The 11,458-nt window shown below is 35.2% G+C and overlaps 1 protein-coding gene across 3 annotated transcripts in view; it reads left to right on the plus strand.

Annotated features, from left to right (window-relative positions):
• Positions 1 to 536: 536 nt before the first annotated feature.
• Positions 537 to 11,458, plus strand: part of LOC138166139 (guanylate-binding protein 1-like) — a 27,456-nt gene continuing 16,534 nt past the window's right edge. For all 3 annotated transcript variants that reach the window (XR_011169541.1, XR_011169542.1, XM_069094544.1), the window contains exon 1: positions 537 to 788. The gene's annotated coding sequence lies outside the window, so the exon portion shown is untranslated. The remainder of the gene's footprint in view (positions 789 to 11,458) is intronic.

An 11,458-nucleotide genomic window follows, 5' to 3' on the forward strand; every position in this document is an offset into this window, starting at 1 on the left:
GTTAGAGTAGATGACCTCTAAGGTCTCCTTCACTTTTAAATCTGTGATATTGTGATTATGGAAGCTACCTTTAAGTGTTCTAGGCATTGAACATACACATTGAACATTGTATTAAGGAATGAAAGATATTTAAAGTTTCTCAAAGATCACAGGGAATCAAGTAGGCTCACTACCACCATCAATGAGACACTGCTTCCAGAAACTGCAAACAGGGGATATTGTCTGTTTTCACTACATTCAAGTCACTAGCTCTATTTATTTAATTCTAATTTAATTAGAATGGAAGAGGTCTATATTACAGAAATAAAAGCTACAAGTTCTCTAGAAACATCCTTCACTAATGCCAAAAGCAGGATGGGAAGGGGTCCCTAAAATCTTCTGAATGATTTAGCTCCCCTCTGCAAATTATTGAGAAGGAGCTTAATGCTTTCCGCCAAGCAATCCTCTTTCAGCATTGCCATCAGCCATTTCCTTTTGTGGCTTCTCTGAGTTACTGAGTCACTAAGTTATGCAATAAAGAATTTTCCTTTACTTTCAGTTTGCCCTACTTCCTTGAAGAAGTTGTTTGGTTCTTATTGATGACTGAGGATTTTCTTTAAGTTTTAAAAATCATCAGATCTCTTCTGGAAGCCTGGAAGACCCCAGGCCTTGGGTGCAGAGTCAGGAATATCAGAGCTGACTGAGCAGTGAGTGAAGAGTAAAATAATTAAGGAAGGATAACCAAAAACCAAGGGAAGGCCAAATCATTGGGAACACGGAAGCATTCACTTTGAAGTGAGCAAGAGCCTGTAAGAATTTTTCCTTATTTTCTCTTCCAAAGCCGTTTTCTTAACTTCTTTACAGAGTCTCTCCTCCTTTGAGAGCCTTATGCTAGAAGGAAGGAGAAAGTGGATGAGAGCCAAGCTTGGCCCTGGAATAGGCTGGAAAACACAGGGAGGAGAGAGATTAGATATGTGGGGAATGTTTCATATTCTGTCAGATATGGTCTTTTTATTCATCAGTTTTGTGGAAGTGCTTTTTCCCCGTCTTTTTAAAAAGCTTTTCCAAAAAATGTAACCTTCCCCTCCCAGAACAAGGTCAGCCATATCTCCCCCTCAGGATTCTAGGGTGGCCCTGAGCCATTCTTATGTTCCTTCAACTGGTAGGTACAATTGTCTAGTACTCCAATTCCTCCTAACCCAATTTTAAAATTGGCTTTGTCACTATGTTTTCTATATGAAATAATTTTTGGTAGTTTGAATAAAGTAAAAGTTTGTATAAGTAAGTTAATTTAGGTGGAATTGTCATTTTTATTATGTTAACTTGGCCTACCCATGAGCCACTAATATTTTTCAAGTTATTTAGATCTGACTTTTATTTATGGGACAAGTGTTTTCTCTTGACAGGTAGACTCCTAAGTATTTTATGATGTCTACAACACAGAAAAATAATAACACAATTCATATAGAAGAACAAAAGACCCAGAATATCAAGGGAATTAATGAAAAGAAATGCTAGGGAAGGTGACCTAGCCATACCAGATCTTAAATTGCATTATAAAGCAACAATTATCAAAACTATTTTCTACTGGCTAAGAAATAGAGTGGTGGATCAGTGGAATGGGTTAGGTACACAAGACACAGTAGTAAATGACTATAATAATCTATTGTTTGATAAACCCAAAGATTCTAGCTTCTGGGATAAGAACTCACTATTTAAAAAAAAAAAACGCTAGGAAAACTGGAAAATAGTACAGTAGAAACTAGGCATAGACCAGCATCTTATACTGTATATAAAGTCAAAATGGGTACATGATTTAGATTTGAAGACTGATACTATATGTAAACTAGGAGAGCAAGGAATAGTTTACCTGTCAGATTTATGGAGAAAAGAAGAATTTATGACCAAACAAGACAGAGAGTATTATGAAATTTAAAATGGATAATTTTGATTATATTAAATTGAAAAGTTTTTGCACAAAGGCAATGTAACCAAGATTAGAAGGAAAGCAGAAAACTGGGAAATATTTTTATATTTTTATATTATTTTTATATATATGTTATATATATAATTTTATAAAAAAATTTTATAGCCAATGTTTCTGATAAAAGCCTCATTTCTCAAATATGTAGGGAACTGTCAACCTTATAAGAAAATACATCATTCCCCAATTTATAAATGGTCAAAGGATATGAACTGGCAATTCTCAGATGAAGAAATTAAAGCTGTCTATAATCATATGAAAAAAATGCTCTAAATCACTATTGATTAGAGAAATACAAATTAATATAACTCTGAGGTACCACCTTACACTTACCAGATTGTCAAATATGACAGAAAAAGAAAATGATAAATGTTGGATAAGATGTGGGAAAATTGGGACACTAATACATTGTTGGAATGTGAACTGATCCAATCTGGAGAACAGTTTGGAACTATGCCCAAAGGGCTATAAAACTATGCATACCCTTTGACTCAGTAATACCACTTCTAGGGCTGTATCCCAAAGAGATCATGAAAAGGGAAAAGGACCCATATATATAAAAATATTTATTGCAGTTTTTTTTTGTGGTGGCCAAGAATTGGAAAATGAGGAGATGCCCATCAATTGGGGAATGGCTGAACAAATTGTGGTATATGAATGGAATGGAATACTGTCATACTATAAGAAATGAAGAGCAGGAAAACTTCAGAAAAACCTGGAAAGACTTACATGAACTCATGTTGAGGGAAGTGAGCAGAACCAGTAGAACATTATACATAGTGATAGCAACATTGTGTGATGACTAACTTTGATAGACTTAGCTCTTCTCAGCAATGCAAGAATCTAAGACAACTCCATGATGGAAAATGCTATCCACATCCAGAGAAAGAACTCTGGAGTCTGAATACAGATCAAAGTATACTATTTTCTCTTTTGTTTATTTGTTTGTTTCTTCTCATGGTTCCTCCCATTAGTTCTAATTCTTCTTTACAATGTGACTAATGTAAAAATATGTTTAATATGAATGTATATGTAGAGCCTATATCATATTACACTCTGTCTTGGGGAGGTGGAATGGGCAGGGAAGGTAGAAAATTTGGAACTCAAAATCTTATGTAAGTGAATTTTGAAAACTAAAAGTAAACTAATTAATAAACAAAATAAAACTGGCTTTGACAAAGAGATATTTATATCAAATACATGGTAGAAATGGAAATATAAACATTTCCTACCCAATCCCAACATATACACTGTTCCCTTTACCACCTTGATCTTTGATGAGTAGCTTCATACTTCACATGCAACAAAAAGCTGCTATAAATATTTTTGTACATGTAGGTCCTTCTCCCTTTTTTATTAATGACCTCTATAGGATACAGACCTAATAGTAGTATTAATAGATCAAAGGGTAAGCACAGTTTGATTGCCCTTTGGTCAGAGTCTCAAATTGCTCTCCAGAATGGTTGAATCAGTTCACAACTCCACCAACAATGCATTAGTGGGGTGGTTAGGTGTAACTACGAATAGAGCACCAGCCCTGGAGTAGGGAGGACCTGAGTTCAAATCTGGCCTGACACAACAAAAAAACACACACACACAAAACTAGCCATGTGACCTTGGGCAAGTTACTTAACCCCAATTGCCCTACCTTCTCTCCAAAAAGGCAAAACAAAAATACACTAGTGTTCCAATTTTCCCACATCTTATCCAACATTTATCATTTTCTTTTTCTATTAATATTAGTCAATCTGATAAGTGTGAGGTGGCACCTCAGAGTTATATTAATTTGCAGTTCTCTAATCAATAGTGATTTAGAGCTTTTTTTATATGACTAGACAATTTTAATTTCTTCATCTGAAATCTGTCTGTTCATATCCTTTGACCATTTATCAATTCGAGAATGACAAGGTTGATTCAGTGCTCTATATATTTGAGAAATGAGGTTTTTATCAGAAATATTGGCTATAAAAATTATTTCCCAGCTTTCTGCTTTCCTTCTAATCTTGGTAGTATTGACTTTGTTTTTGCAAAAACTTTTCAATTTAATGTAATCAAAATTGTCCATTTTGGATTTCATAATGTTCTCTATCTTTTGTTTGACCATGAATTCCTTCCTTCTACATAGATCTGATAGGCAAACTATTCCATGCTTTCCTAATTTGCTTATGATATCACCTTTCATGTCTAAATCATGTACCCATTTTGACCTTATCTTGGTTTCTGGTGTGAGATGTTGGCCTATGCCTAGTTCCTGCCATATTATTATCAAGTTTTCCCAGCAGTTTCTGTCAAATAATTCTTATCTCAGAAGCTGGAGTCTTTAGGTTGATCAAACAGTAGATTACTGTAGTCTTTTAATACTGTGTCTTGTGTACCTAACTTATTCCACTTATCTACCACTCTATTTCTTAGCCAATACCAAACAGTTTTGATGTTTCTGCTTTGTAATATAATTTTAGATCTTATACAGTCAGTTCTTTTATATATTTTTTCATTACTTCCCTTGATATTTTGACCTTTTGTTATTTTAGATAAACTTATTTTTTCTGGCTCTATAAAATAATTTTTTTAGTTTGATTGGCATGGCACTGAATAAATAAATTAATTTAGGTAGAAATGTCATTTTTATTCTACTAGCTCAGCCTATCCTGAATAATTGATATATTTCCAGTTGTTTAGATCTGACATTATTTGTATGAAAAAGTGTTTTGTAATTGTGTTCATACAGTTCATGAGTTTGCCTTAGAAAGTAGACTCCCAAATATTTTATATTGTCTACAGTTATTTAAATGAAATCTCTCCATTTCTTGCTGCTGGGCTTTGTTAGTAATATACAGAAATGCTGACCATTTATGTGGGTTTATTTTATATCCTGTGACTAACTTTGCTAAAGTTGTTAATTATTTCAAGTAGTTTTTTAGTTGATTCTCTAGGATTTTCTAAGTATACCATCATATCATCTGCAAAGACTGATAGTTTGGTTCTATTCTAATTTCTTCAATTTCTTTTTCTACTCTTATTGTTAAACTTAATATTTTTAGTACCATATTGAATAATAGTGGTGATAATGGGCATCCTTGTTTAACCCCTAATCTTATTGGAAATGCTTCTAGCTTATCTCCATTACAGATAATGCTTGCTCATGGTTTTAGATAGATCCTACTTATCATTTTACAGAAAGTTCCATTTATTCCTATGCTTTCTAGGATTTTTTAATAGGAATGCATGCTGTATTTTGCTTAAAAAAACTTTTTCTGCATTTATTGAGATAATCATATTATATCTATTGGTTTTGTTATTGATATGGTTAATTATGTTAACAGTTTTTCTAATATTGAACCAGCCCTTCATTCCTGATATAAATCCTGGTTATGGTGAGTTATTCTCACGGTAAATTGCTGTAATCTCTTTATCAATATTTAATTTTAAAAATTTGCATCAATATTCATTAAGGAAATCAGTCTATAATTTTCTTTCTCTGTTTTGGCTCTTCCTTGTTTAGGTATCAGCATCATAACTGTATCATAAAAAGAATTTTGTAGGACACCTTCACCTAGTCTTTCCAAATCATTTTTGTAGTATTGGAATTAATTATTCTTTAAATCTTTGGTAGAATTCACTTGAAAATCCATCTAGCCCTAGAAAATTTTTCTTAAGAAGTTCACTGATGGCTTGTTCAATTTCTTTTTCTAAAATGGTATTATTGAAGCATTTCATTTCCTCTTCTGTTAATCTAGGCAATTTATATTTTTGTAAGTATTCATCCATTTCATTTAGATTGTCAGATTTACTGGCATACAGTTGAGCAAAATAATTCTTAATTACTGTTTTAATTTCTTCTTTACTGGTGGTGAATTCACCCTTTTCATTTTTTGTATTGGTAATTTGGTTTTCTTCTTTCTTTTTTTAAATCAAATCAACCAAAGGTTTATCTATTTTATTGATTTTTTTTCATAAAACAAGCTCTTAGTTTTATTTATTATTTCAATAGTTTTCTCATTTTCAATTTTATTAATCTTTCTTTTGATTTTCAGAATTTTTACTTTGGTGATTAAATGGGGATTTTTAATTTGTTCCTTTTCTGGCTTTTTAAATTTGCATGTCCAATTCATTGATCTGCTTTTTCTCTATTTTATTCATGTAAGTCTTTTGATATATAAAGTTTCCCTTAAGTCCTGCTTTGACTGCATCCCATAAGTTTTGGTATGTTGTCTCATTATTGTCATTCTCATTGACAAAGTTATTGTTTCAAAGATTTGTTGTTTGACCCACTCATTTTTGGGGGTTAGATTATTTAGTTTGCAATTAATTTTTCATCTGTCTTTCCATGGCCCTTTATTACATGTAATTTTTATTGCATCATGATCTGAAAAGAATGCATTTAAGAGTTCTGCCTTTCTGCAATCAATTCTAGGTTTTTATGCCCTAATACATGCTTAATTTTTGTGTAGGTTTCATGTACTGCTGAGAAAAAAAGTATATTCCTTTCTATCCCCTTTCAATTTTCTCCAGAGGTCAACCATATCTAACTTTTCCAACATTCTATTCACCTACTTAATTTCTTTCTTGTTTATTTTATGATTAGATTTATCTAGTTCTGAGAGGGAGAAGTTCAGGTCCCTCACTAGTATAGTTTTGTTGTATATTTCTTCCTGTAACTCACTTAACTTCTCTTAAGAATTTGGATGCTATAGCACTTGGTGCACATATGTTTAGTATTGATATTACTTTATTGTCTATGGTTCCTTTTAGCAAGATGTAGTTTCCTTCCTTTTCTCTTTTAATTATATCTAAGATATTTAATTATATCTTTTGCTTTGTCTGAGATCAGAATTGCTACCCCTGATTTTTTTCCTTCAGCTGAAGCATAATATATTCTGCTCTAGTCTTTTACATTTACTCTGTTTGCATCTCACTGCTTCAAATGCGTTTCTTGTAAACAACATATTGTAGCATTATGTTTTTTTTAATCCACTCTGCTATCTGCTTCCATTTTACAGGAGAATTTATCCCATTCATAGTCGGTTATGATTAATGTGTCTTTCTCTCCATTCTATTTTACCCCATTTATGCTTTTCTCTCTCCATTCTCCCTTTCCCTCCTCACTGGTGTTTTGCTTCTGACAACCACCTTCTTCAGTCTGCCCTCCCTTCTATTAGCCCCCCTCTTTTTTTCTTTCCCCTTTACCATACTACTTCATCCCTCCATCAATCTTCCCCCTCTTTTTCAGTTCCTCTTTTTTTCTTTTCCCCTCCCCCTACTATTTCCATATAAGGTAAGATATATTTCTTGATCCAACAGAGTGTGTATATTATTCCCTCTTTGAGCCAAATCTGATTAGAGTGAGCTTCAAACAATGCTCATTCCCTCTTTTCTTTCTCTCTGCTATTTATAGGTCTTTTATGCCTCTCCATGTGTTACAATTTACCCTATTCTACCTCCACCTTTCCTCTTTTTCTGGTACAACCTTTTTTTCATGCCTTAATTTTGTTTTTACAATCACATAAAAGTGAACTTATACCCATACCCTCTGTCTGAGTATAGTTCATATAACTGTCCAAATAGAGATGTGGTTCTACAGAGTTACAAGTATCATCTTCCTATGTAGGGATGTGAACAGTTTGCTCTCATTAAATTCCATGGCTTTTGTCTTTCCTATTTGCCTTTTTATGCTTCTCTTGAGTCTTGAATTTGAAGATGAAAATTTTTGTTCAGCTCTGGCTTTTCACCAAGAAATTTGAATTTCCATCTTTTACCTTGGAAGAGTTTGCTCAATTTTGTTGATTCTTTGTGGTAATCCAAGCTCCTCTGCCTTCTAGAATATCATATTCCAAGCTCTCAGATCCTTTAATGTAGAAGCTGCTAAGTCCTATGTAATCCTGACTGTGACAGCTCCTTGATATATGAATTGTTTCTTTCTGGCTCTTTGCAGTATTTTCTCCTTAACCTGATAGTTCTGGAATGTGGCTATAATATTTCCTGCAGTATTCTTTTTGGGATCTCTTTCAGGAGGTGATTGGTGGATTTTTTCAATGACTATTTTACATTCTGGTTCTAGGATATCAGGGCAGATTTCCTTGATAATTTCTTATACTTAAAGGCTCTTTTGTTGATCACAGCTTTCAGGTAGTCCAATAATTGTTAAATTATCTCTCCTGGATATATTTTCCAGGTCAGTTGCTTTTCCAATGAGATATTCTACATTTTCTTCTATTTTTTCATTTTTTAAAATTTTATTTGACTGATTCTTGATGTCTTGCAGAGTCATTAGCTTCCATTTGTCAAATTCGAATTTTTAAGGAATTATTTTCTTCAATGAGCTTTTATACCTCCTTTTTCATTTTGCCGGTTCAACATTTAAAGGAGTTGCTTTCTTCAGGAAATTGTTGTGTTTTCCTTTTGAAGTTGTTGACTCTCCTTTCACAATTCTCTTGCATAACTGTCATTTCTTTTCCCAATTTTTCTTCTGCTTCCCTTACTGATTTTGAAAATCCTTTTTGAGCTTTTTGGGTTTCAGACCAATTCATATTCACCTTTGAGGCTTTGAATATAGACATTTTAAATTGTCCTCTTCTGAGTTAGTGTTTGGATCTTCCCTGTTGCCATAGTAGCTTCTTATTGTCAGGGCTCTTTTTTTTGTTTTTTGCTCATTTTTAAAAGTTGAACTCTGCTCCTGAGGTACAGGGGGAACTGTCCCAAGCTTCTTGCACTGGGGGCCTGTAATGGGAATGCAAATTTGGAAGATCTTCCCTGCCCCTAGGCTAAAATGCACCTGAAGCCTGGGGAGGGAGGCTTGTTTTTCCAGTAGATACTTCTTGAATGGCCAGTGAGTCAATAAGATTGTTACATTCTCTGAGCCAGGAGAAGGCTATATAAGCCCTGATGTGTAGCTTTGTTTTGGGACTCACTTTGAGAAGTGTTCTGTGATTTGATCTGAATTATGGGAAGCCGTTGTTGAGAGTCCCCCGGCTTTGAAAAACCCAGATGTGGAAACCCATATGTTGACTGGGTATGGATGTAATGGTTGGACAGTTTGGAAATCTGTCTACTTGATCTGTTTCTGTCTTGATAATACTGTCTGTATATTCTGAAGTTCGGGGTGCTGACCTTTCCTGCTGAACAAGGTAAACGATATATGTCTAACTGATTAAAGTAAGCTTGTTAACCCATTTTGAGTTGCTTTCCTTTATCAAGGCAGATCCAAGAACCTGTGCTAGCAGCCACCCTGGGAACGCTGGGGTGCTTGCTGCTACAGGGCCATGGGCTTGGTCACTGTCTTTCTACACTATGGGATCTCTAGGGCTTGTGACTTTCCCACTGCACTAGGGTGGTCAGCCTAGTCACATCTGTTGTGCCCTGGGTTTCAGGGTTGGTAGTTTGCCTGCTGTTCTGGGACTCAAGGCCTCACAACTGGCCTGCTGAACCAATACCCTGGGGCCTCAGGTGCTGATCTGTACTGTGACATCAGAGGCTTCTGATGGCTAACCCCAACACAGCCTGAACTGGGCTCCATTCTCCTTTTACCCAAGTAAGACACCTTTTCCTGAGGTCCTTCTAAGTTATCTTGGGCTGAAAAATTGTTCCACTCTGTCTTTCTGTGAATTCTGTCACTCCAGAATTCTTTTAGATGTTTGATTTAATGTTGTTTCTGAGGGAAACTGGGGAGAACTCATGCAACTTCCTGTCTTCTCTGTGCCATCTTTAGGGCAGAGATTTAATTGTGGGGCTCAATTACTTTCACTCTTTAAACATTGATTAGCCCCAGAGGATACTCAGGCATTTACCCAATGGTCTCCAGCCTCCAAACAAGGCCATTTATTCTTCATTAGTAGCAAGATGAGTTCAAGAGTAGGGCATTAGAGTAAACTTCTCCCACATGGGACAGATGTCAGATGGATGATTGGTTTATTAATCATCCTGTTTTATTTCCATCCTTTGAAAAATCCATAAGATATGACCATCTCTCAAATGCACAAAAACTAGTGTTTGTGAACAAATACCAAAGGTACTTTAAAGCCTAGTCTAGTTCTAATGAGCAAAAGCAGTCCAAATAGACTTTGCTTCAATGGAGATGAAGTGTAGCTGTTCAACATGTTCATTATCCCACTGTGGACTTGGAAGTGGTAACCTACTGGTTACCGTAAAATTTGTTCCCCAAAGCCATTTTCCAGCTTGATGTAACACAATAAAGTTAAATAGTCCTGTACAAACGCTTTTACCTAGCAACCTTAGTCACAGAACGTACAGAGTATATTTTTCAATTTCAGGTAGCATATTTTAGTAAGACATTGGATAAAAACAAGAATACAACCAGAGAAAGGAAACTAGGAATCTGGAGGCCATACTCTATAAGGACTGGTTGAAGGAATTGGGGATGTTTAAGTTGGGGAAGAGAAGACTCAGAACAGCTGTCTCAGTGGTATGCTGACAAATGTTTAACAACAGGCTCTCCAGGGCCATTTTTAAGGTTAATATCTTCATCACTCGCTTATGTAGAGACAATCAACAAAATGATAAATTAAACCCTGATTCTGAGATAAAAATGCTCACAATGAAAATCTAACAATTGTGACAAGCCATTCTGAGGTGTTTGTAGCCCCCTTCTGGATGTATCCAATAGCCTGAGGGGTTGCCCATGAGGAAGACAGATGACACTTGTTCAGTTTACTCCCAGAAGGCACAAGTAAGAGTAATGAATATAAGTTACAAAAAGAAAATGTTTGGCTTGATGTCGGGAACAGCTTTCTAACAATTAAAGCCATCCAAAAGGGGAATAGGCTTCATGGAGATATGGATTGTCCCCCACCTTTGAGGTCTTCAGGCTGAGACCCGACGAATATTTGTCATCTATGTTATAGTGGGAATACTTGTCATTTATGGGTTGAACTAAACGCCTGCCAATAGGGACCTTTTCCTTACCTGGAAAATAGAGATAATAATTCTGTAATACCTTCGGGGGGGGGGGGGAGTGGAGTTGAGGTTCAAACAAAATAATACATTGAAAGTAGTTTATAAATTTTAAGATGCAACACTATTGTGGTAGCAAAGGATTGGAAACAAAGTAGACACCCCTTCATTGAGGAACAACCAAACAAACTGTAACCTGCAAGTGGTACTGTGCTGTAAAGAATGATGACTACAGGGGGTACAGAGAAGCATGGGGCTTTCCTCAGTGCTCTGCTCTCACTGAGGAATGCTTAGGCTTCTCATGCTCAGTGTAGAGCAGATACACAAGTACAGAGAACCTTTTTCTTTTTTCTTTTCTTTCTTTGCTTCTGAGGTTGGGTCTCTCTAGCTTACCTAGGCTGGAAGTGCAGTGGCCATTCACAAGCTGATTTCCCCTGTAGATCAGCCCAGACACTTGGACCTGACCTATTTTCCAAATCACTCTTCTTAGGGAGCTCAGTGTTCCCCATCCCAGGTTTCTCTAATAAAAGCCTTATTTCTTTTATATATATATATATATATATATATATATATATATATATATATATA

The sequence above is a fragment of the Petaurus breviceps genome, unplaced genomic scaffold (assembly GCF_028583685.1).
Source record: "Petaurus breviceps papuanus isolate PSGF00001 unplaced genomic scaffold, PetGlider_PUasm1.0 220, whole genome shotgun sequence".
NCBI classification, from domain to species: Eukaryota; Metazoa; Chordata; class Mammalia; order Diprotodontia; family Petauridae; genus Petaurus; species Petaurus breviceps.